The 26384-nt window shown below is 49.5% G+C and overlaps 1 protein-coding gene across 20 annotated transcripts in view; it reads right to left on the minus strand.

The window, feature by feature from the left end:
- PCBP3 (poly(rC) binding protein 3) overlaps positions 1-26384 on the minus strand; it is a 192979-nt gene that overhangs the window by 111147 nt on the left and 55448 nt on the right. For 4 of the 20 annotated variants that reach the window (XM_074321655.1, XM_074321464.1, XM_074321563.1 and 1 more), the window contains one exon: positions 11811-12055. The exons of the other annotated variants lie outside the window; for them this stretch is intronic. The gene's annotated coding sequence lies outside the window, so the exon portion shown is untranslated. The remainder of the gene's footprint in view (positions 1-11810; positions 12056-26384) is intronic. 20 annotated transcript variants of the gene reach the window in all.

A 26384-nucleotide genomic window follows, 5' to 3' on the forward strand; every position in this document is an offset into this window, starting at 1 on the left:
ACCACGTTTATACAACAAAGGAGAAAACTAAATGAGGAAAAAAATCATTTGTTAATCAAAAAATGAGAAGAGAAAACATAAACATAAGAAAGTTGAGCTAAACAGAAAGGCCAAAGTAAGACTGTAGGAAGGAGTCCAAATCTATATGTGATCAAAGCAAATGGAAGTAAACTGAACGCTCCAGTCTTTCAAAGACAAAAACTGTGAGAGAGGATAAAACAAAATGCCATTAGATACATCTACAGCCTACAGATACAAAGAGACTGAGAGAAAGGGGAAGAAAAATATATCCTGGGCAAACACATCAGAAAATTTTACTTTAAGGCAAAAAAGCATACAGATACAGACCACAATACATAAGATAAAAGGGTTCAATTTATTAGCAAGACACAACAATTCCAGACTTACATGTACCCAAAAACAAAGTCCCAACATTTTATGTAAGGCACAAATGAACAGCAATATAAGAAAACAGACAAATCCACAATCGCACAGGCTGGTTTGAAAACAACTGTCACAGAGATCGATGTATCAGAGAAAAATATCTGTAAGGACAGAAAAGCTTTAAACAAGGTTACCAGGCGTCCCTACACACATAAGAGTTTATACTCCAAACCAGGAGGGCACGTTCCACTTTGAACCACAGAACAGTTAGGGACGCTTGGCCGCACAGCCATCCACCTGCTTGTCAAAAACCACACACACAGACCACCTTGCAGAAAATGTGGTGACCAAGAAATTAAATATTTGAAAATACTGTACATATAAATATAAGTACATTTTTAATGTAATGTTTTTTAAACTCGATGTGTTTGGAACTGAAACTCCTAAATAACTCCTAAGTCAAAAAAGAAATCACAGTGGAAACAGACATTTATGAGTGAAGGATAATAAAAGTACTAGGTATCTAAATTTGTGCGCTTGAACAAGCTCTACATTAGAAGGAAATATTTAACTTCCAATGCTTATTATATGAAAAGAAAGCTGAATATTAACGAGCAAACATCCAATATAAATTAGAAAAAGACCAGCAAAATGAACCCTGAAAAACAAAAGGAAAAAATAAAAACAGAAATTAATGAAATAGGAAAATAAAAAAATCAACATTGAAAATTTTAGTTAAAAATTAAACAAAAAATTAAACTATTGTGGGAAACATGTTAGGCTAGAAAGATGTTAGGTTAATAAAATTCGCCTTCATTGGCTGATGTTGACTTTTGTCAGCTTTTTGTTCCCTCACATGGGGTGCTGTTGTTTTTCCCTCATGCGAGGTGATGGTTAGGGTTAGGGTTAAGAAAATTCTCCCTCATCTCATTCCCGGCAGGAGAAATATGGGATGATGTTGCTTTCTGTCTGTTTCACCATCAGCAGGTGAGGTGAAGAAGGAACCAAGTTATATCAGAGTAACGTGACAGGCACGTTGCCAGACTTTGGAAGGCCTTAGGCCAATGGACCCAGGCGAGACCAGTACGCACTGTTTGTCAGAATGAACTGGCCCTTCAGCCGGATAAATAGTATTTTTATCACAGTAACTGCCAAACCCTCCCGGGACTGGCCATTCCCTGAGGGGGAGGCAGGGACAAGGAGCTTGGCTCTGGGGAACATCTGAGAAAACATATACAACAGACCTCAGTTGGCAGTGTCATTTTGTCATTTGTCACTGGTGATTCTTCATCAGTCTAACATTTTGGAAACTCGTATACAACATGCAGCTTATACCACCAGGAGACGCCCTGACTTCCAGCCGCAGACCTGGTGAGGGCCGGCTGGTTCCCAACCTCTCCAGTGTTGTTCCCCACGGTTTGCTGAGCTTCTCTGACATAACATAGTTATTAATGTGTATAGTTTAGTCTTAACTGCCTTTATTGGGAACTTGTATGCAGCTTGCAGCATCAGGGGGCACCCTGATCACCAGCTGCGGCCTGGTGAGATCTGCTCAGTGCTGTTCCCCATGGTTTGATGAGCTTTTGGCACCTACTGTAATAGCTGCTATCCTATAGAATTTATTACTGGTTTTGGATGCACCCTGTTAACTTTGTATGTTTAGCCAGGTGAGTTTTGATCAATAGTAAATATACATATACATATACACATATATACATATATACATATATACACACACACACACACACACACACACACACACACATACATATATACATATTGAAACCTTTTAAACTTGCGTGTGTGCTCCTTTGTTTTCCCCTGCTCGTCATTCATTACAACTACGTAAGTACTAAGACAAAACATAAGTGGTTTTCTCTTTAATCTGAGTGTAGAAAAAAGCTATCTAACCATGACTAAATAATCCAGATGCAATAAAAGACAGATAAATTTGACTTTATAAAAAATAAAACTGTTTGGCATGGCAAAAACATTTATGACAAATAATAAAACAAAGAAAATATTTGCATATGTCACAGGAAAAAGAAATAGTAATCCTAACATGCAAAACAAAAAACAGAACAGAAAAAAACACCAAACTTTTTAAAATTGAGGCAACAAAAGACCAAAAATCCTATATTAAAATAAGCAAAAGACATGAAAAATGATAGAAACCTATGTCTAAACCTAGGAAAAGACATTCCATTTCATGCATAAAAAAAGAAATGCAAATTAAAACCACACTGAGCTACCCCTGCTCTCCTCTCCTGTCATTTTGGCAAAAACCGATGACTTAAGAATACACTCCAGAGGCAGGTGAGGCTGCAGTGCGAAAGCAGCTGCGTTGCTGGTGGTGGGAATGGGGACAACTGCTAAGAGGGCATCTGAAAATACCTAGCAAATGACACCTGCATGTCCCACTGAATCCTGGGGGTTCGCCCAGAAGACACACCAGGGAAATACATGTAGGCCAGGCTGTCCTCACAGCCATTTGCAACTGCAGATCAAGGCCCACCGCTTAAGCGCCCCGCACCTCACGGACTGACTGGACAAACTCAGGGAACCTACGCAGGGGAACCGCACAGATTTCCCACCTCTGACCATGGACAGGGGCTAGAAGCAAAGACACCAGGGTAGCAACCAGCACACCTAAGTACCCTGATTCTGGAGTCTCATAATATTTCCATACCATAAGGAAGCAGAACTCTTCAAAGAAATGCTGATTCCACAGCTGGGCAGGTTAGGTACAAGATGAGCTGGAAACATGATACAGGAAAGGTTAAAAATAAAAATTTTAAAAAAACAGGAAGAGGGAAGAAAAGGAAGAAAGGGAGAGAGGGAAGGAGGAAAGAAGGGTGCTATGAATTGAATGTCTGCGTCCCCCTCCAATTCCTGTGTTGAAACCTAGCCCCCAATGCGATGGCTTTAGGGGGCAGGGCCTTTGGGAGCTGGTTAGGTCACAAAGCTGGAGGCCTCCTGGTGGGGCTCTGCCCTTAGGAAAGGGACCCACAGAGCTTTGGCTCTCTGCACCACGGGAGGGCTAGGGGAGAAGGCGGCCATCTATCCGCAAGCTAGGAAGCGGGCCCTTGCCAGATGCCCCCTGCTGGCGCCCCGATGGTGGCCTGCCAGCCCGCACAACGCAGAGAAAGAAATGTCCATTGCAGGTAAGCCACCCAGTCTGTGGCATTCAGTACCACAGCCGAAACAGACTGAGGCAGGACCTAGACTGGAACGAAGTGACAGGGACCCACACAGGGCCAGGAGGCACACTGGAGGGCTCCCGCAGATCTGGGACAACGTGAGCACCAAAACCACTGAGGAGAGTGAGGAATTACAAAGTAGAAGAGTGGTGAAGTCAACACCAGGAGTCCGTGCAACCCAGTGATAACATAAGTAAACAAGCGCGGGGACCTGCTCATAGCAGGTGCCAGGCGCTGACAGGCATGTGTGCAGGGCTGGGGCTGGGCGCCGCTGCTTGGCGACCGCACAGGAAAGACTGGTCTAGGCAAAGGTCGATGGTGGGTTCTAAACGTGGGAGCAGCTTCCTGAAAAGCAGGGTATCGCATGTTCTTAAAAGGCCTTCCCCCCAACTGCTTATTAACTGCCGGGAAAAGCAGCGAGGATCCTGGGGCGGCTGGGCGTGTCCTTGGCCGAGAGAACAGCTCCACGTCCCCAACAGGCAGACGGCCGTTCTGTGTGTCCCGACATGAGGCCCTGAGGAGGCCCGTCTCTCTCTCTCTCTCTCTCTCTCTCTCTCTCTCTCTCTCACACACACACACACACACACACACACACACACACACACACGGCGGGTCCAGCCAGGAACGCACAACTGGGACCTCAGCATGAGGAACCGATGGAAGGGAGGGACCGTATTCTTCACAATATCGATGTCATAAAAGTGACAGAAAGGCTGCGAACATGGTCCAGACTGAAGGAGACCAAAGGCACGGGCCACTGCAGGCCACCCCCCACCCCGGACGCCCACCACTGAGCAGGAGACACGGAGGGCAGAGTGCGCGTGGGTCAACGAGGACAGAAGAACAGGAGAAGGGCCCAGCTCAGTGCACAGCAGGCTGCGTCCTCTGCTCCAAACCCTGCGTGCTCCTCGGACACCGATGTCCAAGTGTGTCCCACACTCGGTCGCTTCACTCGTCAACCTCTGTCTCTTTGCTAACTTAGCCTCTTCCGGTCCTAAACATGCTCACATTGCTCCTACTGCGCAAAAACCGCAGCTCTGTGCCAGACCCCCACGTTCACACCCGTGAGCAGAATGGCCCCACAGGCCCGCGCAGCCCGCTGTCTTCCGGCAACACTGAACGGGGCTCGCGCGCAGCCCGCCAAAGCCAACGGACACCTCCAGTCCTCGTCTTACTGCACTTCCCTCCCTTCTCAACCTGGAGAAGGGAAAAAGCACGTTGTGACGATGCACGCTGTTACCCTGGGCACGCGGAAACAGGCCCTCTGCGGAACTGCTGAGAACATGGAACGTGATCCGGTTTCCTGGAAGGGAATTTGGCCTCGAGCACTTGAAATCTGAACTTGGTACAATGTAATAGGAAGGAAGCGAAGGAGCTAAGAGCAGTGCAGGCGGGAGCTCCAGACTTGACTCTGCTCTGGTTACTGACTTCAAGTTCCTTTGTGATAAAGCAGGCTCATCGAAGACCCTGGAACTGTGGGACGGGGTGAGGAATGGGGCTGGGACACACAGCAACGGGAAACTGTCTTCCCAGAGGGCCACACACTTACTCCTGGAAACACCCCAACGCCCGGCCCTCCAGGAGCTTACACAGGAGCCTGCCCTCATGGCGCAGGACAGTCAGGAGACCCAGTCTCAGATGGGGAAGCAGCACACAGGAAGGACCGCGCCAAGGTTTCTGGGTGACTGGGCAAGAGCCAGAGGCAGAATGCAGCTCTGGACCCGCTGGTTCCGCAGGGGCTCATACCAGAAAGTTCTCCCATGATTTCTGTTCATTCTCTGCCAAATGCATACAAGGGGCTGGTGACGACAGCAGCGCTCCAGCTGCGACCAGCGCTGCTGGCCCTGGGCTGAGGCCAGGCCTTGCAAACACGGGGCCATAGATTCGGTGGGGTAAGCGGCTCACGAGGTGGTCAAAGCGGTCACATTTCCTCAGTTCCGGGGTGAATGAAGCTGTAGGGTTGGTGTCTTGTGTCCTGAAAGAGCGAAACAGCCCGAGCGCTGGAAAGGTCACGGCCCACACCGAACGCCCCTTTCGACCTCGGCGTGGCTGGAGTGTCACTGTTGCCCTCATACCCAAGATGAGGCAGCCTCCACAATACAAACAGCAGGACCCAAGGTGGCACAAGGTACACACTAATCGGATGGTGCAACCGGAAGTGCCACTGGACTTCCGGAGAAAGAAACGGAGGCCTCACGTTAGCAGACTACTGAGTTGGCTCAGGCAGACGCAACGCATCCTGGACCCGTGACACAGCCCAGGGAGGACGTGAGGTGGCTCACAGCCGTCTAGGCCGGGGCGCCCCGACCGCTCTGCTGCAGTCACTGGTCCTGACTGGCAGTGCACAGACAGGCTGGCTGTGGCTTGTCTGACTGTCTCCAGGAGGGGACGCATTCCCCACCCCCACACACCATCCCTGGTCACCAGAGAGCAGTGACGCAGTTCTCAGATCCATCACTGTCTCTGCATGTGGGGCCACCAGACAGCCTGGCAGCGGCAGCAGGGGAGGACAGAATGAGTTGTGGTGGGGAAGCGACCAGCCCCTTCCTGCCAGGCTGCAGGACGGTCTAAACCTCTGGGAGCACAGCACGCTCCCATGCCCCCACGAAAGGGAAGAGACAAAGAAAGACGAATGCCCGTAACAAATGTCACTCACCTCGGGAGAGCTGGAGGAGGAGGGCTGAAGGGCCGGGTGCTGTGGGCCCTGCGGCACGGTGTGGCCAGGGCAGCTGGGCGCTCGGCTCTCTCGGAGCTCCACAGCGGGGGCCTAGGCCCACAGTAAACACAATATATAATGAAGGGTGAGACGGCCGAACTTCAGGAGGGCGCCAATGCCACCTCCACGTCACCATCGCTCTATGCAGAGGACGTAAAAATGTCCTCCTCTCCTGAGGCCACAACCTCTACACCTTTACTCTTCTTCCTAGTCCTGGGCCCACATTGTAACAATGAGATGGTATCCTGGGGGGCAGGGGGGACAGTGAGATGCCAGAACTGCTGCCAGTAAGATGCTGGAAGAAGGCCAGGGCCCTGGCAATGCTCCCTCAGGTGGCACAAGCAGTGTCACCCCAAATCTGTCACTGCCTGGGCCAGGCTGGACATCCTGGCCCAGCAGCATGTGTAACACCTACCTCCACCCCTACCTTTCAAACAACAGCCCACCCGCTCATCCCCTCCCTCGCCCTGAAGTACAGCGACAAGCTTTGCATGCCTCATCGGTGCCTGTGGGAGACAGCTAGCTGTCCCCAAATCCCTTCTCCCTCCTTCATGACAACAGCAGTGACTGAGCACAGGGCCACCCAGGAGATGGCATGGCCCAGCCACAGGGAAGCCAGGGGCCACCATGCCACATATTGTTATACAACGGTCTTACGTAACACCGTCGGTGAGCAGTGGCCTGTGTAACACAGTTGATAGCAGTGGTCTGTGTAACGGCATCAGCATGCAGTGGTCTGTGTAACATGGTTGGTGGCAGTGGTCTGTGTAACATGGTTGGTGGCAGTGGTCTGTGTAACATGGTTGGTAGCAGTGAACACAGTCGGTGGCAGTGGTCTGTGTAACACAGTCGGTGGGCAGTGGTCTGTGTAACACGGTCGGTGGCAGTGGTCTGTGTAACACGGTCGGTGGCAGTGGTCTGTGTAACACGGTCAGTGGGCAGTGGTCTGTGTAACTCGGTCGGTGGGCAGTGGTCTGTGTAACACGGTCGGTGGCAGTGGTCTGTGTAACACGGTCGGTGGCAGTGGTCTGTGTAACACGGTCGGTGGGCAGTGGTCTGTGTAACACGGTCGGTGGGCAGTGGTCTGTGTAACACGGTCGGTGGCAGTGGTCTGTGTAACACGGTCGGTGGCAGTGGTCTGTGTAACACGGTCGGTGGCAGTGGTCTGTGTAACACAGTGGGTGGCAGGGGTCTGTGTAACACGGTCGGTGGCAGTGGTCTGTGTAACACGGTCGGTGGCAGTGGTCTGTGTAACACGGTCGGTGGGCAGTGGTCTGTGTAACACGGTCGGTGGGCAGTGGTCTGTGTAACACGGTCGGTGGCAGTGGTCTGTGTAACACGGTCGGTGGCAGTGGTCTGTGTAACACGGTCGGTGGGCAGTGGTCTGTGTAACTCGGTCGGTGGGCAGTGGTCTGTGTAACACGGTCGGTGGCAGTGGTCTGTGTAACACGGTCGGTGGCAGTGGTCTGTGTAACACGGCTGGCGGGCAGTGGTCTGTGTAACTCGGTTGGCGGGCAGTGGTCTGTGTAACACGGTTGGTGGCAGTGGTTTGTGTAACACGGTTGGTGGCAGTGGTCTGTGTAACACGGCTGGTGGCAGTGGTCTGTGTAACACGGCTGGTGGCAGTGGTCTGTGTAACACGGCTGGTGGCAGTGGTCTGTGTAACACAGTTGGTGGCAGTGGTCTGTGTAACACAGTTGGTGGCAGTGGTCTGTGTAACACGGTCGGTGGCAGTGGTCTGTGTAACACGGTCGGTGGCAGTGGTCTGCGTAACACGGCTGGTGGCAGTGGTCTGTGTAACACGGCTGGTGGCAGTGGTCTGTGTAACACGGCTGGCGGGCAGTGGTCTGTGTAACACGGCTGGTGGCAGTGGTCTGTGTAACACAGTTGGTGGCAGTGGTCTGTGTAACACGGTTGGTGGCAGTGGTCTGTGTAACACGGTCGGTGGCAGTGGTCTGTGTAACACGGTCGGTGGCAGTGGTCTGTGTAACACAGTTGGTGGCAGTGGTCTGTGTAACACAGTTGGTGGCAGTGGTCTGTGTAACACGGCTGGCGGGCAGTGGTCTGTGTAACACAGTTGGTGGCAGTGGTCTGTGTAACACGGTCGGTGGCAGTGGTCTGTGTAACACGGCTGGCGGGCAGTGGTCTGTGTAACACAGTTGGTGGCAGTGGTCTGTGTAACACGGCTGGCGGGCAGTGGTCTGTGTAACACGGTCGGTGGCAGTGGTCTGTGTAACACGGCTGGTGGCAGTGGTCTGTGTAACACGGCTGGTGGCAGTGGTCTGTGTAACAGTTGGTGGCAGTGGTCTGTGTAACACGGTTGGTGGCAGTGGTCTGTGTAACACGGCTGGTGGCAGTGGTCTGTGTAACACGGTCGGTGGCAGTGGTCTGTGTAACACAGTTGGTGGCAGTGGTCTGTGTAACACGGCTGGTGGCAGTGGTCTGTGTAACACGGTCGGTGGCAGTGGTCTGTGTAACACGGTTGGTGGCAGTGGTCTGTGTAACACGGCTGGTGGCAGTGGTCTGTGTAACACGGCTGGTGGCAGTGGTCTGTGTAACACGGCTGGTGGCAGTGGTCTGTGTAACACAGCTGGTGGCAGTGGTCTGTGTAACACAGTTGGTGGCAGTGGTCTGTGTAACACGGTCGGTGGCAGTGGTCTGTGTAACACAGTTGGTGGCAGTGGTCTGTGTAACACAGTTGGTGGCAGTGGTCTGTGTAACACGGCTGGCGGGCAGTGGTCTGTGTAACACAGCTGGTGGCAGTGGTCTGTGTACCATGATACAAGTTGGCTTGAACTGCTGTTGTTTGCTCTCCATGTGCCATCTCCGCTTCCACAGGAAATGCATGTGCATTTGGTCTATCAGAGGTCATGCCAACAGACTGTCAGAACCACACAGAATGGCAGGCCACCCAGAGCCAGGGCTGTATGCCCAAGAGACAAACTTAATCCAATGAAAACCACCGTGTTTCGGGAGCTTAACCTCTCCCTGGTGCAGCCCCGCGCCACGGCTATGCTCTCGGCACATGCATCTCTTCGGGTCTTTAGCTACCCCCGCCCCCGCTCCGTGCAGGGATCCAAAAGCCCCTGGGACACGCTCCCTGAGACCCCACACAGAAGTGAATCTGCTCCCAAACTGCAGATCGCTTCCCACTGCATGCATTCTTACCATCTCCCAGGGGCCCAGGTGTGACACTCCCTGGGTGTCACTCTCGAACCACCCTCACCCCCGTGACTGATACAGTGTCCTCCTCTGCAGGCCCCCAGCCCCTGGCCAAGCTTGGGTCACTGCTCCTACTTGACAAGCACAGCTTCACGGGCTCCCTGTGCTCACCCTCACTGAGCCAGACAGGCCACGTTCTCTGAATGTGAAGCTTTAAGAGCGGTAACTTAACAACAAAAGAAAGCATAGTCTTCCTCAACAGAGGAAGAATCACGTAGAAAATTTTAGAACAAAGACTGGCAATGACAAGCAGCTGAATGAGAACAGGTCACACCAAAACCAACAGGTAGAGTTTAAAGTTCTTTAAAAGAAAATTGAGAGTCAGGTGCATTCATTAGAAAACAAGTTAAAATGTCCCAAAGAACAATTCAAGAGACTAGAGAGATACCAGCGTAACCCTGAAGGAAGGAAAAGAACACAATGCGCATTAGATGACAAATTAACTGTACACAAAATTATAATCAATATGACTAACAGCTATTAAACAACAAAACATAACTAAGTGCAAAATGAAGACAAATTTGATAATCTGACTAAAAAGATAAACTAAGTATTAGAAATGAAGAGAACACAAGAGAGAAGGAAAAGACTGAAATAGTGTAAGAGCACAACATCTGTACCCATGGACCTGAAAACATCCCTGAAATGGACTATTTTCTAAGGGGAAAAGATCGATGGGTAAGATCAATACCCATGATAGAAACTGCACAGGCATCAAAACTCAGTCTCCAAAGTAGGCTCCAGGCTTAGAGGCTTTGATAGAGCAATTCCATCATATGTTAGACCAACAATATTTGCTTTCCCAAACAGAAGATAAAAAATGTGTTAAACAAAGGATAGAAAAATAGGGAAAGTTTCTCAAATTATGTTATGGAAGCATGCTATCATTTACATGACACCGAAATAAATTAAAAATTAGGGGAACAAATGAACGTATAGGGCAGTATCACCTCATCCCTAACCCTACCCCTCACACTAACCCCACCCTGGCACTAACCTGACCTCCAGCCCTAATTCTATTACTAACCCTTATCCTAGTTCAAATGAAATATTGGGAGGGTATTACAATTGGAAGACTATTAAAAAGTATCAATGAAGAACTAATAGGATTTATTCCAAGAATCAACACTTGGAATTTCATCAAGGGAATTCTCTATTAGGAGATGAAAGGAGAAAATCACGTGACTATTGGAATAGCAGCAATGAACTCCTTTAGTAAAAAACTCAAACAACTTAAGAGACTAGCGCTAGAAGACGACTTCTGTTACTTGAAGAAGAGCGCTCACCAGACAGCAAGCACGCTTCCTGGTGAAAGCATTTGGGTCAAGTGCAGAAGTCAAAACCCAACTAGAAACCTACAGCAACTAAAAGCATTTTAACAGCAGGCACGTCCAAATGCATAAAAATTGACAGCTGTCCTGTACACACTCTTAAATATTTAAGAAATGTAATGGGGAAAGTCCCAATTACAGTAACCAGATAACATAAATAAGTAGCAAATGAGTTCAAAAGAGAAAATGTACCTATAGCATGAAAGCTATAAAATGTAACTGAAAGCTAATAACATACTAAATGGAGAAATAGTATCTTTCTATACTAAAAATTTATATTGTTAAAATTTCAGCTGTTTACAATTTAAATTATAAATCTGATCCATCTGAAATGAAACTGCAGTCTGATTAACTTTTTTAACTTGAAAATCATTCTAAATTTCATCTAGAAAATGAGTAGCCAAGAATAGCCAAAATATTTTTTAAATAATTAGGTTAGCAAATAAATATAACATAAAACTAAAATAATTAAAATAGTTGTACCAGCACAAGAAGAAACAGATCAATTAGAGAATTTAGAAACAGACACTATATATACAATATTTTCATGTAAGATGCCCATAGAGGATAAAAGTAGCAGCACAAGTCATTGGGAAAATAAAGTATTTTTAAATAAATAGTGTTTTTAATGATTAGAAGAAAAAAATAACTTACACCTTCACCTAATAGTATATATCAAATTATTAATAAATCCTAAATGGATTACACAGGTCAATGCAAAAAGTTAAAGCAGAAAAGGAAATGTAAGCGACTACCCATATTTCAGGACGGGGAAGGTTTCTGCAGGTGAACACCCAGAAGAGGACATCACAAAGGAAAATATTGATATAACTGCCCCAAACGCCAACATCAGATTAAAAGGTGAATGAGTCGACTGGGGAAAATACATGCCACGGAATTAAAAGCATAACGTGTTCAATAAAACTCGACTGTTTTACAAGTGAGGAAAAGACTAACTCTAAGGCAAGCTGTCCACTGCTCTGTTTGCAGTGCTCTCGGGGATACAGAACACAGGCACCTCCTCTGGTCTCAGCCGGCCATCGTGAGGTCAGTCTGGCAGTTACACATTATGCCTCTTCTAGAACAGCCACGTGCTCTGACCCAGGAACTCCACACGGACGACACTGCTTCCGCCTCACGGAGACGAGGCTGACTTCTGCACGAGGCCGCCCGCCTCTCTACTACCCACATTAGCAACAGAGCTGAGAAAAACACAAATTACAAAACAAAAAAGGAATGATTTAATAAATACCTACATCCATACAGTGGAAACTATGCAACCTTTAGACAATGGTATTCTATTTTCACCCGGGGAACATGGAACATTTTGCAGCACAGCATGCAGTTTAAAAGCAGGGCACAGAAGTGTGTAGGCATCTTACTCCCTGACACAGGCTGGAGTGAAACAGACCGAAATGTCTGCAGCCGTGCCATGGTCCCCGGAGTCCCCTGCACCAGTCAGCCATACAGCAGGGTGGGCTGTGGCAGTGGCGGAGCGAATCACACTGGGGGGCAAGGGGGACGCATGCAGGAGGAGGTGACACAACAAACCTGGGGTACCTGAGAAAGAACACACCACAGGAAGGGGTCGCTCTATGGACTAAAGCTACAGAGTTCTCGAGCTGAGGGGGGGACACTTCCCACAAATTTGGGGAGGGAGGGCAGAGGCCACCGAGCTGGCCAAGTGGTGCGAAGGATGCCCCTCTGGAAAGGACCAGATGGCCACACGGCCCAGCTTGGCCATGGCTGAAGGGGCCCTGCTTTCATAATTTTATTTTTTTATAAAACAGTATTTGCTATATAACCTCTTCATTTTATTTTTAAGAAAATCATCAATGTACGTTTTAAAAATCAAAGAATTCCACGAGCTTAGGGTGGAAACAGGGTCCCCTCCCACAGGCAGCTCTACGGGTTCTTTCACCCTCTTTGCTCTTTATCTGCACATTTCTAATTCCCAGGTTCGCGGTGCTCTCTCTCGCCTCCCCAGCCCTCCGTTCTCATCACTGGCTAACCTCCTCCTATGACAGCCGACGTTCCCCTCCCAGCCCCGCCCCTGCCCTGCCCTCTCTGGTCCTCTCAGTGTTAACGCTTCCCTCCTTCCGTCCACCAGTGTCGGGTGCACGCAGAGCTCTGGGACCCGATTCGTTCCTCCTGCTGCACCCCCTTCTCAGAGCAGGACCAGCTCCAGGTCAGTGTGTTCTGAGCGCTCTGCAGGCTTCGTGCTTACGGCAGGGATCCCCCAAACACAGCAGGGAACAGCCCAGGAGCCCCTCCTGGGCCACTTCTCCCTGCTCCCAGGCCGGCACCCTCCACTCACATCCAAGGTCCATCCCAGGCTTCCAGTGCTCTGGGACCAACAGGGCAGGGGCTGGCCCTACTTCCTGTTTAGGACAGTTCCCTCTGCTGTGCCAGCAGGTTCCTGGTCCCCCCACCCCCACAGGGGAGGAACCTGCAGTCTTCAGCCAGGCTGCAGAAAGGGCTGCAGGCTGGCAGGGAGGGGAGCTGGGCAGATGACTACTTGTCAACAGGCTTTCCACCCATTTCCTGTTTCAGCCCATCTTTACTGCCTCCCCCGCCCCAATTTCAGAGATATATGGTAGTATCATTCCTGAGACGTGGGGGCAAGGCCGGCTGCAATGCATTTGCCTTCCCCCCCACACACACACACACACCTCTTCGCTTTCCGTGTTTCAGATCTGCAAGGTCCCCTGCTTGTTTGTGTGCTTCCCAAATCCCGTCATCTCTCAACCTTAGTGGCTTGTGGGTTTTTAAAGAAGCAAGGTCACGGTGAATTTAATCTGCCATTTTGGCGGAATATCAAGGGAGGAATTTTTTAAGATGAGAACTATTGAGTCAACTTGGATGCTAACAGAAGCGATTTGTCAGGGAGAAGAAACTGAGGCCCAGGAGAGATAGCACAGGAGCAGAAGCAAGTCCCTGAGCAAGCAGGGGGCCACCCTGGAAGCTCCAAGGGAGAGGGATGAGCCCGTGGTCATCAGCTGAGACTGGGATCTGAGAAAGGGAGACCAGATGTACCAGAATGGCCTCAGATAAAGCAACCCCCCGCCCCAAGGGAGGTGTGGCTGGGTTGGCAGGGGCTGGAGGCCATCCCAAGGCCCGCAGCCAGTCCATGGGGCTGTGTGGTCTCTTGGGGAACCGTGCTATGACTGTGCCCAGCAGACTCAACCACAGGAAGGAGCCCCGGCGTTTGTGAGAATGTGAGCACAGGGCTGCCTGTGACGTGCAGGCTGTGGGCTGAGGCGTCACCAAGGAGGACACAGCGGGAAGGCCCCTGACGAGGAGCCTGGTCAGGGAGCTCTGCATGTTCCGTCCCTACTCACTCTAGGTGAGTTTCGAAGTCCTGTTTCATACTTTCTGAATTTTCCAATTCTCTAGTGAAAGCTGTTACCTTACTGCAACAGACGGGGAAAAACTGTGAAAAGCAAATAACCAATTCAGTGTTCCAAAGAATAAAAAGACCTCCAAGTAAGTACAAGCTTCAACCAAGTTCTGTTATTTTTGTCTCTTAATTTCCTGTCTCGGTGTAGTCGAAGATCAGTCCTGAGCTGGGCCCGGCGTGGGCTGCACCACCAACCAGCTGTCGGAGCCCGGAGTCCCCTGTGTCAAACATGCCCAGCTGGGTCCAGCCAGGCCCCGCACAGAGGCCGAGGCCGTCTTGGCTTCCCTATGTTGGGCTGCCCTTCACCTCCATCTAAGGAAGTGTGGAAAGCTCTCAAGATGTGCAAATGAAATCCAAGTCCTTCCAAAGCTACCACTTCCCCTGGGCACCATCCACTGCAGATGAGCTCTGTTCTTGCTCGTCACACCCCCCCCCTCCCTCCCGGGGGAATCCCACGGGAAGACACTGCAGGACTCAACCAAGACTGCTAAAGGAAGCAGAGCCATTTCTGTTCCCACCAGCTCAGTGCTCCTAACAGCTCCCTCCCTCCCCACCTGCAGAAGCGGCCACAGGCGCCCTATAAGAAGCTGGATGCCTGTACTGAGCCAAGCCTCAGGGATTCCCAGATCCCCGCTGCAGCCCTCCGAATGGAGGTCTTGGTGGCCCAAACGCACGGCTTGTCTCTGGCTCCCTGGCAGGGGGCCCACAGACTGCAGCACAGACCGGGTGATTGAACCCCAGACAAGGTTCATCCCCAGAACTGCAGCCAGGAGGATGAATCTGGACAACACCGAAGCCTAGGGGAGAGGCCCAGCTCACAAGGCCTCGTTTATAGGCCTGAGTTCCAGAGGACGGTCCTTCAGGCTCTGGGAAAACCGGATCGAGATTTGCACAATTACAACACTAGCCCCAAGCCAGGACAGATTTGGGTGTCCTCTGCGTAACAGCGTGAGTTGGAAAAAACAACCTGACACAGACAGAAAACAGACTGCCTGGCTGCCCGCCCAGCCACAGCACAGAGTGAGCCCGCTGGCCTCCGGCTAACCCTCCAGGCCCGACTATCCCCGCTGCCCTCTGCCCTCACCTCCTGCGGCGCTGGCCTCCTTGCCGCTCCTGAGGCCACCAGGCCTATCACCCAGAGCTCGTCAAGGCTGTCCCGAGGCCCCCTCTCGGCGCCCTGACCGTCCACGCAGAACCCCACTCAGCGCTCCCACAGCCTCGCCCTGTCTCTTCCACAGCACACGCCACCACCTGCCACACTGTGTCGCTCCTCACAGTTAAGTTTCGTAGGCCCCACGGGACGGAAGCTAAAGGAGGCGGGATTCCAGAAGAGAGCCTGGCCGTCACCGGCACCCAGTGAGTATCTGCGGACTGCAGAGCAGACAAGATCACGTTCACGCCATTTGTTAAGCGAGGACCCTCCCCTCCCACCGTCTCAGGAGTCGGGTTACTCACCAGCCCGACACCTACGTGCGCGCGCTCCCGACCGCCGCCGCCGTCTCTCCCGCAGGGGCTGCTGAAGTGGCTGTGGAAGCCCAGTGGGTTGGGCCTGCGTGGCTCTCCACGGCGGCCACAAGGGGCTGCCCTCAGGACCCCGCGAAGGGCAGACGCTGAGTTCTGGACGCCCTCACACCAACGCGCAGCTCCCGCTTATCCCCTGTGGGGCCAGAGTCCCAGAAAGTAGTTTACAGGCTCTCAGCCTCACGTGGAAGGGTGCTGGCTCGGGTGGTGGGTGGCCGTCGGCTGTGGCTGGTTGGCCATCGGCTGTGGCTGGTTGGCCATCAGCTGTAGCCAGTTGGCCAATTGGTCGCTAGTGTAACTGCTGTGGCTACGGAGGAGAGCCGAGGGTTGGGGAGGAGAGTGGAGGAGAGTCGTCGGTTGGTTGGCAGAAAAACGGACAGCAGGTCGCACGTCCAGTGAACCCAGCCTCCAGTGAGACCATAGTGGTATGACTCCCCTACCTATGGCTCCGTGGGTGTTCCTTTTTGGCCTCACCATATCCTGCGTTCTTGTGTGGGGAGCGGGAGCAGAGACCCCGCAGGACGCGCCTCAGGACAAATGGCGCAGCGAGCAGGGTCTCCCGCACAACACCCCCCATCAGGAAGCACACAGAGGCGTCCGTCACGTAGGCGGCTGTCATCGACGATGACCGCGCGCCCACCGCGTCATGCACCGCACACCACCTCACGCCATCATGAAGCGGCTTTCGGGCTCCCGAGGGCGCAGGCCGCGGATCAAGCCCCCGTCTCACCACTGACAACCACAGTGACGTCACCTCCCCGCGCCGTGGACACTGAGGACGGAGCGAGGTATTCTGACCATCACGGCTGACACACACCAGGCGCTTCATGAACTTGAGCTGCTGCTGTGACTACGTTAGTATTGCGCACAACACTGCTGAAAACTTGTAGGAAGTAGTACTTGTGAGTTTTAGAAAAATGAAGACACCTTCAGGATAAATTTAAAAGGAATCATTTCAAGGTAGTTTTGCAAAACTGGAGTAACAGCCACAAAAGAGGTGCCCGCACAGCCCGGACGTGCCATCGCGGTCCCAGTGCAAACTCATCACTGCCGAGCCCATGGGACGTGCAGGAGCAGGGGGCAAACAGAGCGAGCGTGGGCTCAGTGTACACTCACGGCCCTCAGGCCCCCTGCGGGACAGTGTGCTCAGGCTGACTTGGAAGGAAGGTTAATAGAAAAGGCGGAAAGTGCCTCTCTTTAAATCTTGGTTCCACAGAAGCCAGAAGGAAATCGTGCATAGCACTGACACTCTTGTTGCACCCTGACCTTTAACAGGTCCCTCGTGTGACACAAAACCAGGCCACAAGGAGGGGCAGCAAGACGTGGCTTCACACGCAAGCAAGACTTTAAACATGGACGGCTGTAGAAAGAATCACTCGGTTTAAAGACGTGAGCTCGGTGCCAGCTGTAAGGGCCGCTGCTTCCCTGGGGACACCTGAAGGCCGCTCGAGAGCCCTGTACGCGGGTTAGAGATTGTCCTAACTATCCTAGGTAGACAACACAAAGAATGACCTGTCACCTTAGATACCAGATTTTATCAAACCAAAGTCATGGATTTAAAAATGTAATCATAAATCAGTTATTTGGAGGGTCAAAGGCAGTTTCCCAAAGAAAGAATTCCTCAAAAAGTGGTGAGACTCGAAACTGAGTCTGGAATTTCAGAGACAGCGACAAGCACTCGGAGTCCCAGACTCCCCTAAACCCTGACCCACAGCCCTAAAGCTGGCAGAGGTCTGGGGCAGGGGATTCGCAAGGCGTTTCAATCTGTGGGGAGTGGTAGAGAAGACTGCTTAGGTGTTCCCTCAGCTCCAGCCTGAACAGAGCTTTGCTCAGCCCACAGGGCCGAGGAGCCTGCCGGGCAAAGCCGTCAGAGGCAGGTCAGCACCACCAGCGCCTTCTGCAGGCGCCCACGGGCCTCTGTGCATGAGCACTGAAGGCGGGGGTGTCAGAAACCGCCACAGGAGGGTGTCCACTTCCATCTGTGACAGAAAAGGGGGGATCGGACTGACTCTCCTACATCAAACAGTGAAAACCAGACAAAAGACCTGAGACAGTGTGTTCGGTCGTCGGACAGTGACCCCCGAGGGAAAGAAACAATGCGACACAGCCTGATCGCCCAGCCTGCAGTGTGGGGAGAGTTCCAGGCCACAGTGCAGGAAGGGGGAATCCAGGAAAGCCAGGCGGAGGCCTGAGATGAGGAAACGGGGTTGAGATTCAGGAAGGCAACAGCAGCTGGAATGAGCAGGGCAGAGGGCCAGAAAGGAGAGAGCCACAGGGAAATGTTCCAGAGACCTGGGAAGGGGTGGGGGGTGGGGGGGCACCTGAGTCTTCATTTGGACCCGGCCAGCACGTGGGAGTGAGCATATACCTGCCGCCAGAAAGGGCCAAGAGCAAGAAACAGATACCGGTGGCTGTCGGTTCCTCTCTCTAGGAATGGTTCATGCCCAACAACTGGCCGGGGAACCTCATGACATGGGCCACTGCGCCGGCTTCTTGGAACTACACCAGGGCCACGTAAGGAGAAAACTGGTGGAGTGAACTGGGAAAGGTCTAACAACAGTTAACAACAAACCACCAAAGGATCTAAACTTTCCAGCAAACTTAAATGCATTCCAAACAGAAAGTTTAAAATATGTAAAAGAATACAGAACCCAACAACATGAATTTCACAATGTCTTCCATGTATTCAAAAATTACCAGGTATGCAAACAAAGCATGAAAATATATCTCATAATGAGAATAGTTGATCAATAAGAAAAAGATCCAGATATTACACATGGAAATAATTAGTACACAAGGTCCCTAAAACAGCTGTTGTAAATGCACTGTGTATGTTTAAGAGGACAGCGGAAAGCATAACATGCTAAGGAGAGACATGAAAAGCATTTACAAAGACCCAAATCAAACACCTAGAGATGAACAGGCACCGGACGGGATTCCTGTTACATCAGACACTACAAAAGGGAAGATGAGTCAATGTGCAGGCAAAACAATCTCTCAGACAGAACGTGTCTAAAATGCACCTGAGGGGGATGGCCCGGGGGATCAGGCGGTTAGAGCTCTGTGCTCCTAACACCAAAGGCTGCCGGTTCGATTCCCACATGATTCAGTTGGTTGGAGCGCGGGCTCTCAGCCACAAGGTTGCTGGTTCGACTCCCACTCCAAGGGATGGTGGGCTGTGCCCCCTGCAACTAACAATGGCAACTGGACCTGGAGCTGAGCTGTGCCCTCCACAACTAAGATTGAAAGGACAACAACTAGACTTGGAAAAAGTCCTGGAAGTACACACTGTTCCCCAATAGAAAAAAAAAGTCCTGTTCCCCTTCCCCAAATAAAAAAAAATAAAAATAAAATGAACCTGAGAAGGAAAGAGCCACTCTTCCTCTAAAAGAAAGAAAGAAATTTATGTGAAATTGAAGACTTACAGGGGAGGGCAGGATGAGATAAAAACATATTTAAAGAAATGGGGTCTAAGACATGGTAAAAAAAAAAAAAAAAGGAAATGATACACATTTTTCAAAATTGATGAAAATTATGAACCCATAGATCTAAGGAGGTCAATAATCCCTGAGCTTCAGAAGAAAACATGAAGGAAATTAAACCAAGGCACACCATAATCGATTTACCCAAAGAGAAAATCTCAACCGCAGCCAGACCAAAAAGAAACATACACAGAGGGAGAAGCACAGGCACGGTGGGCAGGGGACTTTTCAGAAATAATGCAAGGCAGAAGTTAATGAAATTACATCTCTAAAGTAATAAAGGAAAAATTGTCAACCTGAAATACCATAGAAGTGAAAATAACTTTCAAACACATAGGCAAAATGAAGACTTGTTCCAACAAACAAAAGCTAAAATAATTCATCATTAACACACCTGAACTATCACACAAATAACATTAAACTAAGTCCAACATACAAAAGGAAAATGATATAAGGAAATCTTCATCTACAAAAGAAATGAAAAGCACTAGAAACACAAAATTCATGAATAAATAGAAATGCCTCTTTTATTAATTTTTAAGAGGTAACAGACTAAAGCATAAATAAATGTTTGTAGCAATACAGAAGTAAAATGGCATGACAACAACAGCATCAAGGCCAGGAGAAGTGAGGTAGAAGTTACTGTTGCTGGGTTCTATGCTGCAAGTGAACCAGTATAATATTACTTGAAGACAGACAGTGATAAGTAAGGACATATACAATGAATCCCAAAATAATCTCTAAAAACAAAGTGATAACCAATAAGCTAGTAAAGGTGATAAAACTGATCATAAAACGTACGCAATCCAAAATTAAGCAGGAAAAGAGGATTTAATAATAAATGGGACACATAGAAAACCAACAGCATATTATATCAATAACGACATTAAACATAAATGGTATAAACATCCTAATTGAAATAGATTTTAAGATTGGATTAAAAAAAAAAAAACAAAGGACCCCATTATATGTTATTTATAACAAACCCACTTGAAATATAAACATACAAATAGGTTTGAAGAAAAAGGATGGAAAAATATATACCATGCAAACCCTAATCAAAAGAAAGTTGGAATGGCTATATTAACATCAGAAAAAGGTCGATTTCAGAGCAAAGAATGTTATCAGAAGTTTTAAAACAGCATTACATAATAATGAAGGGGTCAAACTAACTAAAGAGATCAGAAAAAGGATATAGGATATTCACACAACACTATCACCCACATGACTTACCTGACAGATATAGAGCACTCTACACAATAACAACACAATATATATTCTTTTCAAGTGATTATGGAATATTTTTAAAGACTACATCTAAGCCATTAAAAAAGTTCCAATAAAACTTAAAAGATTGAAATCAGAAAATGTTCCCTGACCACAACTGAATTCAATTGGAAATCAATAACAGAAAAATACCTTGAAAATCCTCCACCTACCTGAAAATAAATAGCACACTTTTAAATAACACATGGGTCAGAGAAGAAATCACAATGGAAATTAGAAAGCTTTTGACCTGAGTAAAAATGAAAGCACAAGGTATCAAAAAGTGTAGAATGCAGCAAAAGCAGTACTATGAGGGCAATTTATAGCACTAAAATGCCTAGATTAGGGGAAAAAAAGATCTCAAATCAATAATCTAAGCTTCTACTTTACAGAACTAGAAAGAAAAAGAGCAAATTAAACCCAAAGACAGCAGAAGAAATAAAGAGTAGAAATCTATGAGCTGGAAAGCAATAAGAAAAACCAGAAAATTAATGAAACCAAAAGTTCGTTCTTTCATAAACATCTAGCCATACTGATCAGGAAAAAAAAGGGAGACAATACAAATTACCAGTATCCATAATTATAAATAGACTGTTACTGTGGATACAAAGGACATTAAAAAGCAGTCAAACCATGAAGCGATACCACTTTACACCTATTAAAGTGGCTATAAATAAAAGATCACAAGTAACATGAGGATGTGGAGAAACAGGCACCTCACACATCACTGGTATGAATGTAAAATTGTGCAACCTCTGTGCAAAAGTCTGCCAGTTCCTCAGAAAATTAGACATCAAATTACCCTATGACTCAGCAACTCCACTCGTAGGTATGCACCCAAAACAAATGAAAACGGCAGCAATCAGATGCTTGTTCACAGCAGCACTATTCACAATAGCCAAAAGGTGTAAACAGCCCAAATGCCCATGAACGGACGACTGGATAAACAAATCGTAATACAGCTACACAATGGAATAATCTGCAGTCATAAAAAGGAATGAAGTGCTGACACACACTACAACTCGGATAAATCTTGAAAACATTGTGCTAAGTGAAAGAAGCCAGATACAAAAGGTCACCTTACCATATGATTCCATTTAAATGAAATATCCAGAATAGGTAAATCCACAGAGACAGAAAGCAGGTTACTGGTGTGCATGTGATGGGGAAAGGGAGAGAGGGAGAGTGATTACTTAATGGATATGAAGTGTTCTTCTGTGATGAGTTTTTAAAAATTCTGAAACTGAGTGGTGGTTGCACAACACTGTGAATGCCACTGAACTGCACGTGTTAAATTGATTAATTGGGTGTTATGTGAATTTTACTTGAATAAAAAATGAATAATAAAATATAAGGGATTGTTAGAAATTATTACATGGCAGTAAATTTAACAACTTAGATGGAACAAATTCTTAGAAAAATCAAGCTATCAAAACTCACTCAAGAAGAATTAGATAACCATATATGATTTCAAAAAATTGGATTCAAGCTAAACACCTTCCCATCAATAAAAGCACCAATCCAGATGGCTTCGATGGTGAATTCTACCAAATATTCAAGGAAGAAAATAATACCGACTCGTTACTAACTTGTTCTGAAAATTGAGTATAAGAGAACACTTCCCCAACTGAGTCTAGGAAGCAAACATTAAACTTGATACCCAAACCACAAAACGACACTAGAAGTAAATACACAATGTTCTTCATAACTACAGATGCAAACATAAAAAATTCTTAAATTTTAGCATACCAAGCCCTACAGTATAAAAAAATCATGACAGTGGATTTCGACAAGAAATGCAATTGGCTTAATGTTTTTTTAAAAAATCAATGTAATTTATTTTTACATGGATGGACCATATAAACAGACTAAAAAGGAAAAACTATATGATCATCTCAATAGATGCAGAAATAGCATTTGATAAAATTCAGTATCACTCATGAAAATCTGGGCAAACTTGGACGATAAGCGCATTTTCTGAACCAGATGAAGGAGCTCAGGTTCACAGCACTGCTGACATGCCCAGGGTGCCGGACGGACACTGACGCCTAAGACCAGGGCGAAGCCAGGATGCCCCTCTCGACACTAGGCAGCAGGATGCCCACCGCACCAAGGTGATCCATCGAGCCACAGCAATCTCAGTCAAAGCAGAGCAGGCAAAGCGGATTCTGAAATGTGTGTGGAGATACAAAGGGACTAAAACAGACAAAACAACTCTGAAATAGAGAACAAGGTGCGAGAACTTACAGTCTTATTTCATGATGAAGCTAGTCATAAACAAATTGATCAAAGCATCAGAAAAGAGCCCAAAAATAGTCCACACTTTGTTGAGTGTGTCTGTATTTTCTGTGTTCTCTCGCTCGGACACCTGGGCCTTCGGGACACTGGAGGGCTGTCCTAGAGTCAGTCACTTCCTAGAGAGAGGATAAATGATGCCCCCCTCTGGGAGGGGGCTCCTTTCACATGCAAACCCACCAATCGGAGCCCACAGCCCACCCCCCTCCTCTATGGGCCCTAGCTCTGGGCCACTGTCCCCCTGGCCCGTCACACAGGGCCAGGAACCAATCAGGGACAGCCCCTCTGTCCCAGAGCCTGCCCATCCAAACCTGCTGACCCACAATTAAGCTCTTGTCCCCGGATGCTCAGACCTCCTCTGCCTCCTGACCCACCCCGGTGCTTCCCATGCGGCAGCAAGGGAGGGGGGCCTGCCTTCTCTTTCTAGGGACCTGTGAGGACACACTTCTTCCTTCAGGACAGGCCTTTCCCTGTGTGCCGGTCTCACCGTTCCTGATTAAATCAAGCCCTAGGTACCCTTAAAAACATATACACACATATGGTCAATTGATTTTTGACAAAGGTTCCAACATAATTGAAAGGGGAAATGATAACCTTTTCAACAAATGGTACTGGAACAACAAGACACCATATACAAAAAAAAAAAGGAAAAAAAAATCCTTGACATTTTCTTCAAATCCTATATAAATTTAATTCAAAATAAAACACCGACTTAAATGTAATAGCCAAAACTACAAAACTTCCCAAAGACAGAATAAGAGAAAATCTTACAGACCTCCAGTTTCACAAAAAATTCTCAAGTATGATACAAGACATGATGTATATAAGAAAAAACTTGATACGTTGAATGTTATCAAAATTTAAAACTTCTGATCTTCGAAAGATACAAAAATGAAAAGTCAAGCTACACACTGGGAGAAAATATTTGCAAAACAAGTGCCCCATAAAGGACTCTCTCCAGAATGTATAAAGAACTGTCAAAACTCACTAAGAAACACCCTAATTTTTAAAATGAGCAAATGTTTGATCCAGTACTTCACCAAAGGAAACATACCGATGGCAGGCAAATAATTAGCACACGAAAGAGGCCAGAGCCCCGCCCAAGAGTGTGTGGGGGGGGGAGGCAAGGAGACACCTTTCCCCCCCCCTGAATGCCATGGTGGAAGAAATCTAAGATGCACAAACCTCCAAGAGGGAGACATAAACGTCAGCCACAGACGAGCTGTCTGCTGGGCAGAGCCAGGGAGGGCAGGTCGGCTCCGGTGCTCCCTGCGGCTGGCGGCTAGTGAGGCACTGATGGCAGCAAGTGCGGACCTGGGGGGACGTGAGCGTGTGGGCACCGCCAAGCCCACGAGCACAGTGGGACCTGGGTAGGAGAGCCAGGGCCACAGGGGGCTCGTGCCACAGGCTTGGGGGCGGCCCTGGGTCCTCGGCTCCTCGCCACTGAGCACACTCACTTCCCTAGGTGAACCCACCTGGGCTACAGCCATAAATACTCTTTTTTCCTGCTAATTCCCCAAGGCGACCTTCCTATCCCGGCCATCTGCCACCTGACCAAGCCACCTGGACGTCTAGACCTCAAGTCCAAGACCAGTCCTGACTCCCTCCCACCCCAATCCTGACCCTCCAGGTCACCTGTCTCAGCTACTCAGGCCCCTGGCCCCCCTCTTCAGCCCGCCTCCTTGACCCTCCTCCAGCGAGTCCCTGAGCTCTGAGCACCACCCCCATCTCAGTCCACCATCTGCTCCCCTGCAGGCTGTAGCCAGTGAACTTCAGGAAAGGGACGGAAGGGGCCCTGACACCCCAGGGCATAAGGATGACACCCAGACCCTCGGTGGGAGAGCGACACAGCTCTCTTGCGCGTCCCACCCACCCCTTCCCCACCTCCCAGCTGCCCCCCCTTTCCACTCCACCTGGGGTCTGTTCCAGCGCCACTGCTCCAGCTGGTGACACAGTGTGTGGCCACCAGCTCTACAGCCACCTCCTCAGAAAGGTCTCCCTGGACCACCTGCCAGGAGTCTCCCCTCACCCTTTTTGTCAGTCTTTCTGTTCCAATCCAGTTGTCACGTGCTGGCTTGTGTTTTTACGCCATGTCCTGTTTTGGTCTCTTGCCCCCCACTAGAAATGAGCCACATGGTGGCAGGGACAGTGCCCTACCCTCCTCCGCGCCTAGAAAAGCGCTGGATGGGAGGTGGGCCCGCAGCACGTGTTGGACAGGTACCTGCTCGAGGAGACAAATGCACAGACAGACAGCGGCACCAAGGGGACCCTGTCCCTGAGCAGCAGGACTCCCAGGAGAGGTCACAGAGCTGTAAGGAAATGGGAGCCCCCCCCCCCCCGCGTGTGTCAGTATCTGCGGACTCTCTCTTCAACAACATCACAGGACGCAGTAACGGTGGATGGGAAAGGAGAAGTCACTGTCCCCACAGGAGGCTTGTACTTCAACTACTCAGGAAAAGCACACTCCAGACAGTCTGCTGAGCCGTCCCCCGCCCCCACCCCCCACCCCCCCCGGTGCTGCGTGCTTACGTGTCCTGGGTGACAGCTGCCGCTGGCCACGCCGGCCAGGCTCTCGCAGTCATGGGTTTGAGTGTGACACCCTAGCATCGTGTATGTAACCACACTTGCCACAGATTTTACCGCTGGGATGACACTTTGCAAGCACAAACGAGAAAGGAGAAAATGAACACGCACAAGCTGATCCCTTTTGTGAAGCAGCCGCCCGTGCACTGGCAGTCTTGCTCTGGTTTGAGCCACTGCCTGTAACTTCCCTGCTTCCAGGCGCAGAGGAATCTAGGGAATCTTCCAGTACAGCAGCCAGAGTGACCGGAGCGGACGCCCTCCCGCCCTTCTGAGGGACAGTGCTGTCCTCCCATCACCCCTCTCAGACCCCACAGCCCGTGTCCCAACAGCCTGCAAACTGCCGGTAGCCGGCAAAGGGGAGGGTTTTCCTCTGGACCCCACTGAGGCACTGTCCCAGCCCCGGGGCCCTGCCCCGCCCGGCCACCTACACACAGCCACACAGGTGCCGCCCTTGTCATCTGGCACTTAGACACTGAGGCGTTCTCTTACAGAAGGGGCTGCCCACCTGGCTGGGCAGGGGCAGGGCTGGCACCCCAAGGGCTCCACTGGAGCGGCTCTTTCCTTCCAACATGAAGTCTTGGTTTCTGGGGCTCCCCTGTCAGGAGAGAACAAGCAAGCAGAGACCTGCAGGGAGCGGGGCAGTGGCGGGGGCCACCCACGGAACATGCTGGCCCAAGACTTCCTAAGACCACTTCATGATGACGGGTGGCACGGGTTGCCCAGCAGGCACACTCACAAAAGCAGCTCGGGGGCATCTGCCCTGGGGGCCCCATGTGTGCTAAATGGGAGCTCACACTTTTGACAGACCTCAACCAAGGAAGAAGAGCAAATACCATGGTTTTAGCCCAAAACAAAACAGGCCACAGCGACCTCTGACTGCAGGAGGCCAGCCTGGACTCCAAATTTCTCCCAACCTGGGGGACCAAGTGTCTCATGAACTCAGCCTGCGCAGAGCAAATTCAGAGCTGTGCGGCACCCACAGAG

The sequence above is a fragment of the Rhinolophus sinicus genome, linkage group LG01 (genome assembly GCF_036562045.2).
Source record: "Rhinolophus sinicus isolate RSC01 linkage group LG01, ASM3656204v1, whole genome shotgun sequence".
Classification (NCBI taxonomy): domain Eukaryota; kingdom Metazoa; phylum Chordata; class Mammalia; order Chiroptera; family Rhinolophidae; genus Rhinolophus; species Rhinolophus sinicus.